The sequence below is a fragment of the Pipistrellus hanaki genome (assembly GCF_964339955.1).
Source record: "Pipistrellus hanaki genome assembly, chromosome: 3".
NCBI lineage: Eukaryota > Metazoa > Chordata > Mammalia > Chiroptera > Vespertilionidae > Pipistrellus > Pipistrellus hanaki.
The window spans coordinates 123,624,375-123,638,713 of NC_140505.1; the positions used below are offsets into that span (position 1 = coordinate 123,624,375).

General features: G+C 44.9%; 1 protein-coding gene across 3 annotated transcripts in view; it reads right to left on the reverse strand.

Annotated features, from left to right (window-relative positions):
• NAV3 (neuron navigator 3) overlaps nucleotides 1–8,583 on the reverse strand; it is a 774,341-nt gene extending 765,758 nt beyond the window's left edge. For 2 of the 3 annotated variants that reach the window (XM_084876279.1, XM_084876278.1), the window contains exon 1: nucleotides 8,318–8,582. The gene's annotated coding sequence lies outside the window, so the exon portion shown is untranslated. Of the gene's footprint in view, nucleotides 1–8,317 lie in introns of all 3 variants that reach the window. The other variant, XM_084876277.1, reaches the window with a different exon arrangement.
• Nucleotides 8,584–14,339: the final 5,756 nt, after the last annotated feature.

Below are 14,339 nucleotides of genomic sequence, written 5' to 3' on the forward strand. Positions count from 1 at the left end.
CACATCAGCCACATTCCATTGGACACCCACAGCATCCTGATGTAATGCGGGAGGGGATTTCACAAGGGCACACAGAGCAATGGGCAAGGATTGCTGGGGACTGTTGTGGAGGCTGGCTATTGCAGTCTTGAGATAAGCTTCCGAATGAAAGAATGATTAACATTCAGTGTAGTTTGGGAAGTTTGTTTTAGCCCAATTTTTGGAAAATTATTCTTAGATGTGACAACATGATCATTACTCAGTCCACTGGATTATATCCTATAAACTCTGTGGGGGAGCCCTGGCCAGGTGGCTCAGTTGGTTGGAGTGTTGTCCTGGACAGCAAAAAAGTTTTGGCTTTGATCCCAGTCAGGACACATACCTAGGTTTCAGGTTTGGGGGAGAAACTTAATAGATGTCTGATGAACCAAACTAATCCCAGATTTTTTAGCCCTGACATTGCAATTGCTCAGTTCCAACATATTTCTCGTATATCATTTTCTGTATGTTGTTTTATTGACTTGCCATTAAGTGTTAAGTCATAATTTAATATCATTTTTGCAAAAATATTATTGTTAATAGTATCAATATTATTTGAAAAGCAGATATTCTAAATTCTCAAAACCATTGTAAATCAGAATTTCCATGGCCAGAAAAATCACAGAATTAGAAGGGATCTTAAGAGGCTACCTAGTTTGTCAAAGCTGAATGTTTGGTCCATGGGAAATCCAACAATACCGTCCTATCTACTGTTGTGTTTAATCAAAACTTTCCACAATAAATAAAAAATTGAACAGGAATATAAACCCAATACATCATTTTGCAGATGAGGACCTCCCCTCCATATGTAAAGAGAATCACCTATTCAATGGAGCTCTTATTATGGAAACTCACAAAGGAAAAGAAAAGGCAAGGATGAGACACCACATCTTGAAATGACTTCTCATCCATGAGATATTAAGTGACTTCACAAAAAAATGATTCAGCAAAGCTTGTGTTTTTGAGAATACTCTAGACTAATTGTAGGCAGTTGTAGCTTATGAGTAAACAACACTATAATCCTAAAAACAAAGGTTTTATGTTTGTCAGGGTTTTTTTTTTTAATGAATACATTACTACTGTAGCTAATCCTGATTTAGGGTTTGAATGGAGAAGACTCCATGGATAATATTGATACTGCATATAAAAAAGGTTAAGATAAGACTTTCTGGAAACTACAACAATGGGTCCCCTTCCAAGCAAATATATTCTTATCTCCCAGGCACCTGGTCCTTTTTCAGCTTGAGACTACAGGGAAAAGCTACGGAGGGCGAGGGGAGGGAACGGAAGAAGGTGGCACAGCTCCTATGTGGACAAGTATTATGGCCCACATTTAGACTTGTAAGGAAAAAGAAATCTAAACAGAAAAATAACTGTGGCCTTCTGATACATGTCAACAATAGCAGTAGTAAGAGCAAAATATTAGCAGTGAATATTTACTACATGCCAGGACCACACTTAAATATTATATTAATATGTTTTCTTATTTAACCTTTACAGAAATCCTTCTCAACAACTATTTGAAAGATGAGGGAAATGAGACTCAGATTAAGACAATTACCAAATGTAACCTATATACTAAGTGGCAGGACAGGGATTCAAATCCAGATTATGTCTTAAAGCGCTGCGCAATACTGCCTTCAAATGGATCAATGAGATCAGACAGCCTTAGTATCTGTTTCCATTATGATAAGGCAGCATAAGAAAGTGTTCAATAACATAAATGCTTCTTTTGATTGCAAAAAACTCTCAATGGTCTGACTTTGTTTTTTGCAACATTAGCATACAAAAGATACCGGTTCTTTCTCAATGTTATGCTACAAACATACCAAAAGCCACCATGTAAGGTTGGGGTCTCAGATGATGTTCCCCAGAAGAGAAAACTGAAAGGTGGGTATGAGGCCCACAGTCCTCTACATTAAATGGATTGCATGTGAATCTATATAAAGGAGGATGAAAGAAATACAAAAGTTTGTTTCAAATCTTCCTGACTCTACATGAACTGTTATATAAATCACTTCTTGTCAAAACACAGACTACCCCTTCTGCCCTGGATGTGTGGCTCAGTTGGTTAGAGCATCATTCCCTATGCCAAAAAGATTGAGAGTTGCAGGTTTGAGTCCTAGTTCAGGCACATACATAGGTGCAGGTTTGATCCCAGTGAGAGCGAGTACAGGTGGCAGGAGGTAACTAATTGCTCGCTCTCTCTCTCTCTCTCTCTCTCTCTCTCTCCTTTCCATCTCTCCTTTTCTCTCTCTCTCAAATCAATAAAGATATCCTCACATGAGGATTTTAAAAAATGTTGACTTCCTCTTCTATTCTCAAGAAAACTGGCTCTATGTCACTGGCAGTGTTTTCAGATCTTGAAATCTCTAGGTCCCCCTTAGCATCAAGAATGCCAAAACAGTTTGGCTCACTGGATAGAGTGTCGGCTTGCGGACTGAAAGATCCCAGGTTCGATTCAGGTCAAGGGATGTACCTTGGTTGTGGTCACATCTCCGGTAGGGGGTGTGCAGGAGGCAGCTGGTCCATGTCTCTCTCACATTGATGTTTCTAGCTCTCTATCTCTCTCCTTTTCTCTCTGTAAAAAAATCAATAAAATATATTTTTTTAAAAAGAGGAACAATTTATCCAAATAAGCACAGCCAGCAATTGTCCCATCAGCTATCCCTCTTATGAAAATATTACATAGATTAACAAAAAGTACCATTGGTCAAACATGACAAAACCTAATGCTATAAAGAAGCTTCCCTTAAATCCTTTCAGGGACCAAGCTAATTTTCTCTGAACACTGTTAAATCGTTATAAAACAACTAGAGGCCCAATGCACAAAATTCATGCAAGAGTAGGCCGGAATTGGATATCCCTCTCACAATCCAGGACTGCTGGCTCCCTACTGCTCATCTGCCTACCTTCCTAATTGCCCCTAACCACTTCTGCCTGCCAGCCTGATCACCCCCTAACCACTCCCGTGCCAGCCTGATTGATGTCTAACTGCTCCCCTGCCAGACTGTTTGCCCCCAACTTCCCTCCTCTGCCGGCCTGGTCACCCCTAACTGCCCTTCCCTGCAGGGTTGATCACCTCCAACTGCCCTCTCTTGAAGACCTGGTCCTTCTGAACTGCCTTCCCCTGCTGGCCATCTTGTGGTGGCCATCTTGTGTCCATATGGGAGTAGCCATCTTTGACCACATGGGGGTATCTATTGTGTGTTGGAGTGATGGTCAATCTGCATATTACTCTTTTATTAGATAGGATAGAGGCCTGGTGCATGGGTGAGGGCCAGCTGGTTTGCCCTGAAGGGTGTCCAAGATCAGGGTGGGGTTTCCCTTGGGGTGTGAGGCAGCCTAAGCGAGGGGCCTGTGGTGGTTTGCAGGCCAGCCACTCCCCCTGGGGACCCATGTGGAGTCCCTGGTATCTGGAATTTATTTACCTTCTACAATTGAAACTTTGTAGCTTGGAGCAGAGTCAAGCCTCCTGCTCACTCCGTGGCAGGCAGCCATTTCTATTTGGATTTGTTTACCTTCTATAATTGAAACTTTGTAGCTTTGAGTGGAGACCTAGGCCAGCAAGAGCAGGTGGAAAGCTTGGCTTCCTCCATTGCCTGGGAAACCCAAGCCTCCCTCCTGCTCTCTGTGGCTGTAGCCATCTTGGTTGGGTTTATTTGCATACTCGCTCTGATTGGCTGGTGGGCATGGCTTGTGAGTGTAGCAGAATAATAGTTAATTTGCATATTACTATTTTATTAGGTAGGATTATTATAGACTAGAAGCCTGGTGCACTAAATTCATGCAATCTGGGACCTCCTCAGGGGTTGTCCAACTGCCAGTTTGGGCCCGATGGCTCAGTCAGACATCCCTCTCACATTACGGGACCACTGGCTCCTAACCGTTAATCTGCCTGCCTGCCTCATCATCCCTAACCATTTGCTTACATGCCTTATCACCCCTAACTGCCTCTGTCTGCCTGCCTCATCACTCCAACCACTCTACCTGCCTGCCTGACCACCCCTAACGATTCTGCCTGATCACCCCGAACCACTTGCCTGATTGCCTGATCACCCCTAACTGCTCACCTGCCTGGCTGATCACCCCTAACCACTTTGCTTACCTGCCTGATCACCCCAAACCTCCTCTGCCTCAGCCCCTGCCACCACAGTTTCATCCAAAAGAATGTCTGGAATGACGTCCAGAAGTCATTCGGCTGTCTGATCAGTATGTTATGCTTTTATTATAATAGATAGTAAACATAAAATTTTAAAGACCTGGATTTTTTCCTTTCAGTTTTCTTGTTTGTGTTTTTTTACATGACCATTGGGTTATATAACCAATTTAAATGATGCACTAAATTCAGAATCTATGCCACTTCAGGGCTTTTCCTGAGACTTCATCTGGGACAGAGAAGCAGAATGGCCTATGGAAAGAAATATCACCACCAGAGGCTCATATCAGATATTATTGTTGACATTCAGACTTGGGAGGAAAAATGAAGCCTGAGAAAAAGGGGATTTCTCCTACCCTGGGGATTCCTCCTACCCTGTGGTCCACCTAACCTTACAGAAAAATTCACTTTCCCTTGCAGAATGGGGGAGGGGGAGGAACATGACTTACATGGCTAAAAAGGGAGGGGGAAGGCTGGGGACATTTATTCCTCACTTTCATTTAAGTGAAGTAAAAGTATGATATCTGCTGGGATTATTCAGTTCTACATGTTATGTGATTAGTCATTGAACATCTACTGCCTATACCCATAGAATACAGACAGTGATACGTTTGCCTGATCATGAATGAAAGAAAATAGTTAGCATCATTATCCAGCTGTCAGTGGTAGGAGGAAATATTTCCTTTTTCTATTCAGACTTGTCTGTTGACTGTGTGTGTGTGTGTGTGTGTGTGTGTGTGTGTGTTTTAACACCCACCACAGCTACCTATGTAAACCTGTGTGCATATGTGATTATGTCAGATATTCATATATATTTGAGATTTCATAACAGGAAAAGGATACCATGTTGATTTTTGTTCTGAGGAAAACAAAGTGACATCTGTAATAAGGAGACCACCATAAGGAAAACTCTGTGATGCAGTACAAGTAGGAATATAACCTTGACCTCTTGACTCCTACTTCCATAAACTGCTCGCTGACTGCCAACATTTCTAAAGCAGCCACAGTCACTCATGCTTGATTGGGCGGTATTTATCCCTAATTATCCCAGCTATACACAAAGCCAGACACACATGCACACTTCTCTACAAAATATTTTCTATTTTTTTAAAAAAACCCTATGTGTTTTCTGAGAATTTTATAACTCTCAAGTAAAGGAGGAGCCAAGGGGAATTGCAAAAGTAGGCCTGGGAATCATGGTGCTGAAAAAAATTAGAAAGTTAACACTGCGTATACAAAAGAGAGAGCACTCTTTCATATCAAGTGCCTGGATGATCACCAAGTGTGGATCTGTGTCCATACTTGAGCTTGCACCCAAGACAACCATTTCCTGTTGCCATGGGTTACAAGGATGAGTCACTCTCTCTAAGTTGCCTTTCAGACAACTTAGAGAGAGATGTCTTATCTTAGACCATTTTCAGAATTAACAAAATACATTCTTGGTAATTAGCAGTGCTCAGCAATACAGTCTATTAAAATATTAGATCAAAAAAACTTATTAATCCCTCGACATGGAAATAAGGGCTTGAGGTAAGTAAGCTTGAGGGATTTTTCTTCCTTTTATATAGCAGATAAATCATCATTACCAGCCTTTCATTAAATGATCCATATACAGATGCCATCACAAGGGGGGGGAACAGTTTCAAGGATCAATGGACTATAAATAAGAAATTAATTTATGACATGTCACTAATATACCGCTTAACCTCAAATCAAACAAGGTTTAGTCAGAATAGACTTTATGTTAAATTCTCACACACACACACACACACACACACACACACACACACAAAGGGGCAGTCACACCAATATAGTAAATGTCCAGGAGGGCATGACATCTCTTAAACCAAGAACAAGAAAAAAATGAACGTTTTACTGCATCAACAATCAATTGTGTATTCAAGTCCCATGCAGCCTGCCAAGAGCATCTTGTAAACGTGTCATGAGAAACCCACACAACAAGGAAACACCAAAATCAGAAGTTCAGTAAAAACAGAAATGTAGGGCCATAACTACTATCACTGTTCACTAGAAGGAAGAAGAAAATGTTGGAAGAAAAACATGCTTTTGGGATTTTACTGGCAAGGGAATTTTAAGTCTTTTGTAAATATTCATTTCAACTGGATACATATGACCTCCAGGATAGAAAGAATTAGGTGTAGCACTAAGAAGATGAAAATACATCTAAAACCTACAGCTTCTTAATTGGCTAAAAACAAATACAATAGAGTGGGATGGCATGGCATCTTTTCTGGGTTTGGGTATATGCTCCATAATGTCAGTAGTTTTCTCGTCTTCCTGCTTCATCACTGGTCCAAGATTCTTTATTCTATACTAATAGTTGAACTGAGAAACAAATGTGCAGACAAAGGAAAGGAGGCAAGGGGAGCTCTCTAAAACCGAGACCTTTTTCTGTACACACTGTGTACACCACCGATAGAGAGAAAAAATCATTGATTGCTATTGTTTTCACCCAGGAAATGTGTTGACCTCAAGAAAACTCCTAGGAGTATAACAACTACATCTTTTCAGAAACAACAACAAAAAATCCATATAAATCCTATTTCTGGTTAAGTAGAAGTCATCCTCAATTTCCCCCCTTTGTTTTCACATGATACAGACATCTTATGTTTCAAAGAAAACTAAAACCACAGTGAGGACGTGTCTCAACATAAACAAGGCAGAATGGGTTCTGCACTAGGGTGGCTCCGTTTTTAAATAAGTATTAACTTAGATAAGAGTTAGCATGGGCTCAGAAACTAAAACAAAAGTCTGGTTTTCCTGCAGGTTCAGGTCTTCAGTGCTAAAGTCTGAATCCAGTTGTGTATCTCACAGGAGTTGCTCTGCCTTTTCCATTCTTTGGCGAGCTCTGTCTGGCCCGATGGTTCTCTCTCTCAGCACCTTCTACCAGAGGTTGCCGCTTCAGCCAACTTGAACTTTGGGTAGCAAGCCTCTGAACCTTCATTATGCTCTGCTCATCCCAGTGACTAGGACGTGCAAAACTGGACGAAGGTTCAAAGAAGGGATCACTAAAATAAGAAGTTGCACGTCCCTCATAAACTGGAGGGGGTGAGGGGGAAGGGCTGTCTCTCAAGTCCCTCAAATTAAATTTCAAAAAGTATATCAGTAATTTAAAAGGGAACTTTCTCTAGAATTAGACTCGATTTCTTAAAAGATAGATTTTTCTTTATTCCCATGGCTGATAGGCATTCAAAACATAAGCAGCAGCCTTTACAATAATACATGGCATACTTGAAGCACTGAATGAAGCCAAGCTGCAGAACGGGGGTTCTGACATACAGATGCCCAGCTTGGCTGAGAATGCTTGTCTGCAGAATCCTGGCAGATCAATAGACTCGGGAAACAAATATGTTGATGGATGAGGACAGAGTCTGAAAGCGACCAGTTTGAGGCGGCCACGCCGCAGGTTTCACAGCTATTCCCACGCCAGCAGAATGAAAGGGTTACACACACGATCCCCCTTTCTTTTAAGAGGGGGGGGGGGGAGGTAAGGAGGGGAGGGGGAAAGAGAATAGAGCTGGTGATGAGGAAAGGCATGAAGAAAAGAGAACGAGGAAAGAGAAAGAGAGGAGCCCGAAGAGGGCGGGGGAGTAGGCAGGAAAGCTATGATGTATGGATGCTCGCCAGCCACCCATCCCCACGCTCCATCACCCCCCAGCCTGCTTCCCTTGCTCGCTCGTCTGCAGACGTGGGGTTCCCGGGTTCCGCCGCGCTGGTTGCCCACAAGCCCTCCAAGATACCCCAGCCCGGCGCTGGCACCGCCGAGATGCCCAAAGTACCCCACAGCAGCCTGTCCATCCGAGCCCGCCACTCCCTGGACCGCGCCGGCCACCCGCCCTCGCCCCCATCACTCCTCTCAAGGAAAAAAGCTCAGAAGAGTGCAGAAATGAGAAAATGCAAAAGGGAAAGAGGGAGCAACCAAAAAAGAAAAAAAAAATGAATAATGTGATCCTAGGTGCTAGCAGGGCAGGGGGCCGTGGCACGCATGCACCTGGGAAGGCAGGCACACTCTGTTGCAAACACCTCGGGCTGCGTGGGGCCGGGCGATTTCCCACAAAAGGAAGTTTGGAAGGAGCGCGGCGGTTTGCAAAGGATGAGCACGAGCCCGAAAAGCCTTACCTGGCTGAGGTCAAGTCCGCGGGCCCGCGGAAATCCTCAGGTTTGCAATGCTGAGCGGCTAGATCAGGTTACTATGGAAATCGTCTTCAAGGGGTGGAGGGGGGGAGAAAAAAAACATCACCACCATCCAAGGCACATCCTCCTCCGCAACCTCAGGGAAACTGCTGGGGCCGCCGAGCGCGGGCGCGGGACCGGGCGCGGCGCCTCTCCCGGCCCCGGCTGGCTGTGCCTCCCTCCCCGCCCCGCGCCGCCGCCGCCGCCGCCGCCGCCGAGCAGCCCGCGGGCCCAGCGAGCCCTCGCGGCGCGCTGCCGGGAGCGGGAGCGGGAGCGCGGGCGAGCCTGCAGCGCCAGCGGCTCGGGCGGCGAGTGGCGCTGTTTCCCCGGCGCGCAGCTGGAATTTAAAGAGACAGAGGCGCCGCGGGCGTGGGGGGCCCTTGGCGGGAGAGGAGCACACGCAGCACTCCCCGGGTCTCCCAAGGCACTGCACCCGACGGACCCAGGGAGGAAAAGTTTGCTACGCGGAGGCCAGCCTCAGCCGCCTCTCCTGGAACGCAGAACCCGGGCTGCAAAGGAGAGGATGAGAGGGGTTTCTCTTTCCCTCCCCGGGAGGCCCGAGGAGAAGTGATTTGTATGCTCAACAAGTCTCACACCTATTTTCAGCCTCTCTGGTTTCTTGTCCTTGAGCACCGACTTTTTTTTTTTTTCCCATGGAAAATCAGAGAGACAAATGGGATTCACCTCTCGTTTTATGTCAGACGCTGGGCAGAGATGCAGAGGTTTGGAGGGAAGGTGGTGGCGGGAAGATATAGTTGTGGAATATCTTAAATAACCTTTTTTTTTTCCCCTTGTCCTCTCTCAACCAAAGAGGCATCTTTGGTTTCTCTTCCCTCCCAGCCCTGGAGGACAGGCTGGAAGGTAAATTCCAACCTCTAGCCCTGAACCATCTGACACAGCACCTTCCCACCGCAGGCACCTTCCCTCTGAAGCTATGAAGGGGAACTGCTTCCGTTGAGAAGAATCAAGAATCTAACAGGAAAAAAAAAAAAAAAAAAAAAAAAAAAAAAAAGCATCTAGTCTGGCCCTTCTCTATCCCTGGCTGAAAAGCATCTTTCAATTGGCAGTTCTGTCCCTGCTGTTGCAAATAAGACTCAGATGTCTGCTATTCCCAACATACAGCCCAAACAGAACGTGTGTGTAGATTTGCATGGTTGAATGGCACCACGCATTTATTTGGAGTGCCAGAAATCATGATCCAATCCATTTATTTTGCCATTGTGGCCATGGCTTTTCACTGCTTTACTTATATACGTAGCCTCTTTGCGGTACCTGTTCAAACCCAAATATTTCCGAGGGGTGGGGAGGAGGCAGTAGGGGAACCTCTCTGGGGTCCTGTCTAGATCAGCCAAACTGACTCCTCAGTCACTCCTGCATAGGGTATTAGATGTGCATGGCACTCCATCCTGTTGGCAAAATGTACTCTCAGGAGGAATGACTCTACCTCAAGTATCAACATCGTGTGGGCAGTAGTCACATACTGTCATCTGTCTTAGACCTTATCTATTTCTATGTGCCCTGCACAGAGCAAGGATGCTACATTCTAGCTCCAGTGTCCTCACTTTTCACACCTTAAGTATAATAGTTGCATGTTTATTTGTCTGCTTGCTCACTAGACTGTGTGTGTTAAAGGCAGGGACTATAGCTACTATCCCTGTAACCCCAAGTGCCTGGCACATTGGCCAGGATGTGTCAGCTCAGTAAATGGGGATTAGGAGCGGGATAGAGGGAGAGAAAGAGAGAAGACATTTGGGGTTGTTGATGATTGTGCTGATGATCAAAGACAAAGGAGAGAGTAACATAAGGGAAGGTGGTGATAATATTAGAACAGAGGAAAGTGAGAAGATTATTATTTTTGACTAGAGGCCCAGTGCATGAAATTCATGCACTGAGGGAGGGTCCCTCAGCCCAGCCTGTGCCATCTCGCAGTCCGGGAGCTCTCACTCCTTACCTCCTGCCTGCTTGCTGCTCTTTAGTACTGCCATGGAGGCGGGAGAGGCTCCCGCCATCACCGCTGTGCTCGCCAGCTGAGTAGTGCTCCCCCTGTGGGAGCGCACTGACTACCAGGGGACAGCTCCTGTGTTGAGTGTCTGCCCCCTGGTGGTCAGAGTGCATCATAGTGACTGGTCATTCTGGTTGTTCCACCTTAAGGGTTGCTTACACTTTTATTTATATAGATTCCTGGTATGGATCAGATACCAGGTTAAATGCTTCGCATGTTTTGTACAGACTGAATGTCTGTGTCCCCGCCCCCAAATTCAAAATTCATCTGTTGAAACCTAATCCCAATGTGATAGTATTTGAAGGTGGGATCTTTGGGAGGTGATCAGGTTGTGAGGGTAGAGCTTTCGAGAATGGAACCTAGTGCCCTTGTAAATGCTAGCTCACACCCCTTCTTCCCTGTGAGGATACGGTGAGAAGAACCAGAACCCTTGTCCTCACCAGACACAAAGTCCACCAGTGCTTTGACCTTAGACTTTCCAGCATCCAGAACTGTGACAAATAGATGTCTGTTGTTTAAGCCACCTAGTTTCTGGTATTCTGCTATAGCAGCTCAAAAAGATTAAGACAATGTTACCTTACCTATTCCTAAAAGCAACCATGCAAGATAAACATTACATGACATACGAGAAATCGAAGACATGAAAAAGTTATGCAGCTTTCTCAATATCACAGAGCTGTTTGGTGGCTGTTGTGGAGCTAAGGGAGGGAGGACATGCTTTATTATAAGTAACACAAATGCAGTTTCCACAGGTATAAATGATATGAATGCCGATCTTGTAAATGTTCACGAGTGTTTGGTTACTCTGAGAAAGATCATTTGACCTCTTACTCTCCTCCCTTCCAGAAGGGGGTTTGCCTCACAGGCAAGATTAGGATCTTTATGGCTTCATTTTATTTATATTTTTGTTAATCCTCAGCCAAGGATATTTTTCCACTGATTTTTTAGACAATGTGGAAGGGACGGGGAGAGAAACATAGATGTGAGAGAGACACATTGATTGGTTGCCTCCTGAACATGCCACTACCCGGCTGGAGGATGTAGCCTGCAACTGAGGTACGTGCCCTTGGCTGGAATCAAACCCAGGACCCTTCCATTTGAGCAAAACTGTCTAGGGCCTCGAAGGCTTTATTGATGCTTCCCTGAATCAACAGTCCATGAGTGTGAGGGGCTCCCCTGCCTGCTGAGTGTCAGTGTTGTGGGATCATGCTCTACCTATGTACCACATGCTTGATGTTATCTGAATGTATAACCTAGTGGTCGACAAACTCATTAGTCATCAAAGCCAAATATCAACAGTACAACCATTGAAATTTCTTTTGAGAGCCAAATTTTTTAAACTTAAACTTCTTCTAACACCACTTCTTCAAAATAGACTCACCCAGGCCATTTTTGTGGAAGGACCACACTCAAGGGGCCAAAGAGCCGCAAGTGGCTTGTGAGCCTCCCTTTGCCAACCACTGGTATAACCCATCAACCAAAAGGAACAAGGTAACATCTATTACAGTGACAGGACCGGAGTCTTTTCCTTGTCCATATTTCCACTACACTACATTTTACTCTAATAGAGATAAACATTAACTTGCAAAAAAAAATATGTGAATACATTAAAAGGATGATAAATAAAATTATTCATACGCCCTTTAGACATTTGTCCAAGTAATATATATGTATAGTTTTCTACAGAGATTCTGATTTATTTGAACTGGGATGTGACCTGAACAAAAATGAGTTTGTTTGAAAGTAAGTGGTGCTTATGGACATCTGGGATAAGTCTTCAATTAAAAATTTAGCTAATTTACTATAAATATACCAACTTGCATAGCTACCGAAATAGTTCAGTAAAAACTAGAGAACCATGCAATGAGTGTACAATAAATCAGGAATTCTCCATAGGAATGTTTGTTTTCCTTAAATGTTGTATCCTTTGCTCAGGATTATGCTAAAAATCATGAAATTCTTACAGCTGGAGGGAATCTTTAGGGCAGTGCTTCTGAATTTTAGCTGCATATTGGAATCACTCTAAAAAATATAAATGTTTGCACCTCAATCCAATTCTATTGGAACCCTGAGGCCTGGCCTCTGGGCTTCAAGGGTGTTTACAACCTGCCAGGTGGTTCCAATGGGCACCCAGGATTGAGGACCACATATTTTGTGATGACTTGGAGTGAACTTCAAACCCAGCTGCTCCTAAAATCCCCGGGGAAATTTTAAAGACTACCATGCTCACACCCACCTGGTCTGGGCTGTGGCTGAGACCTTTCTATATTTTAAAGTAACTCCAGGTGATTCTAACGTTGAGCCAGGGTTGAGAATCACACCATTTTTGACCGGAGGCTCTCAAAATGGAGTCCCCAGACCAGCAATATCAGCATTACCTTGGAACTTATCAGAAATGCCAGTTCTCACTCCCACCCCAGACCTACTTAATCACAAGTGCTGGCGGTGGGGTCAGCACTCTGTACCTCAGCGAGTCCTCCTGGTTATTCTGACCTGCTCTACAGATAGGGACCTCTGCCTTGTGACGTAGTACGAATGGCATATTCTCCTTTAGAGCTAAGGAGTCAGCATCATCTTCAGCAAACACCTGCGGAACCCCTGCGGCGGTGGTCCCAGCCATCATTTCTAACAACTTTCCAGGTGCTGCTCAAGCTGCGGGTCCCGAGATCACAGAGAACCATCATCCCATTTTGTGCCAGGCCCTGGATTAAGTACTAAGATTTGTTTTACTTCTCATTTTTAAAGGAACCTATTCCAAAGTAAAACCAAAGTATTGTGGCTCCATTCAATTTACAAAAAGGAAATTTTTATACCCAATTCCCGAGAGTAAAAAAGTTACCTAAGGATTGTGTGTGTGATGTATTTTTTGAGCTACTCTGACTGACTTGGTGAGGAAAACCCTCGGCCCTCGGCATGAGGACTAAAAGCTAAGGGCAGTGTGGATATGGATGTGATTGTAATATGTTCCTTTACTGTACTGGGCTGTAGAAAAACTTTTTTGGGAGGGGGGCGGGGGGCCGGGGGGGGGGGAGAGGGGTAGGATGAGTTTCTTTCCTCAAACCCAATCACCAGCTCCAGGGCCTAAGAAACGAGATGGTGAAAAGTTTGTCTTCTCTGACTACACAACTGAACCCATTTGCCTTCCCACAGGGTCTACTCTTCCCGCTGTAGTTGAAAGAAAAATGTGGTCCTTCTCAAAAGGCAAATTCTGTTCTTCTTGGTGCCGTGGTGTGAATACAGCTGTGAAATCTCTGCCCATCCTCACTTCCCCTGGTTCCCACGCTGGGCTCCCTCCAAGGGACAAGCAGGGAAGCAGGGACCAGGGAAAGCAAGCACGGTGTCTCTAAGCTTTACCTCTAGCCAGGCAGCCACAGACAACCCCCGCCCAGAGCTCTCAAAATCACACACCTCAGCCATGAAACCTCCTTTCATCCTTTCAGCTGCTTGGATTGATTTCAGGCTACCAACCTGCATCCTTGAGGAAGGATGGGGCCGACGGGGGTGGGGAGGAATACGCTCTTTTTTGTAGTTTCAGACCCTGCCTCTACTTGGCCATTGCTTTTGAGAAGTTCTGAAGGAGACTGCTACACTGCGTTTTCTTTCTGTGACTTCTTTGGGATCCGTGGCATGTCTCTGCTTTAACAGGCAGGAGCTCCAGGGAGAGGACCTTGGGAGAGCTGTGAGTGGCCAGCCAAAGCGCAGGCGCTGAATTGCTGACAAGAGAAAAGGCTTGTGGGGAGTGATCAGCCAGCCTGTGTGCGCCCGTGCTGTTCAAATAGCCACGGAGTTAATTACTACAGCAGCTACTGCACTACTCACTCCGGAAAGGTATTAGAGTTTGAATGAAGTCTCCTTCCACCAAAGCTGGAGGAAATAATAGCCACCACCAAATGCAAAGTGTCAACCCAGATTTCTGTCCCTAGACATATTCACTTAAATAAGCAGTGCAGCTTCGAGAAATGTAAT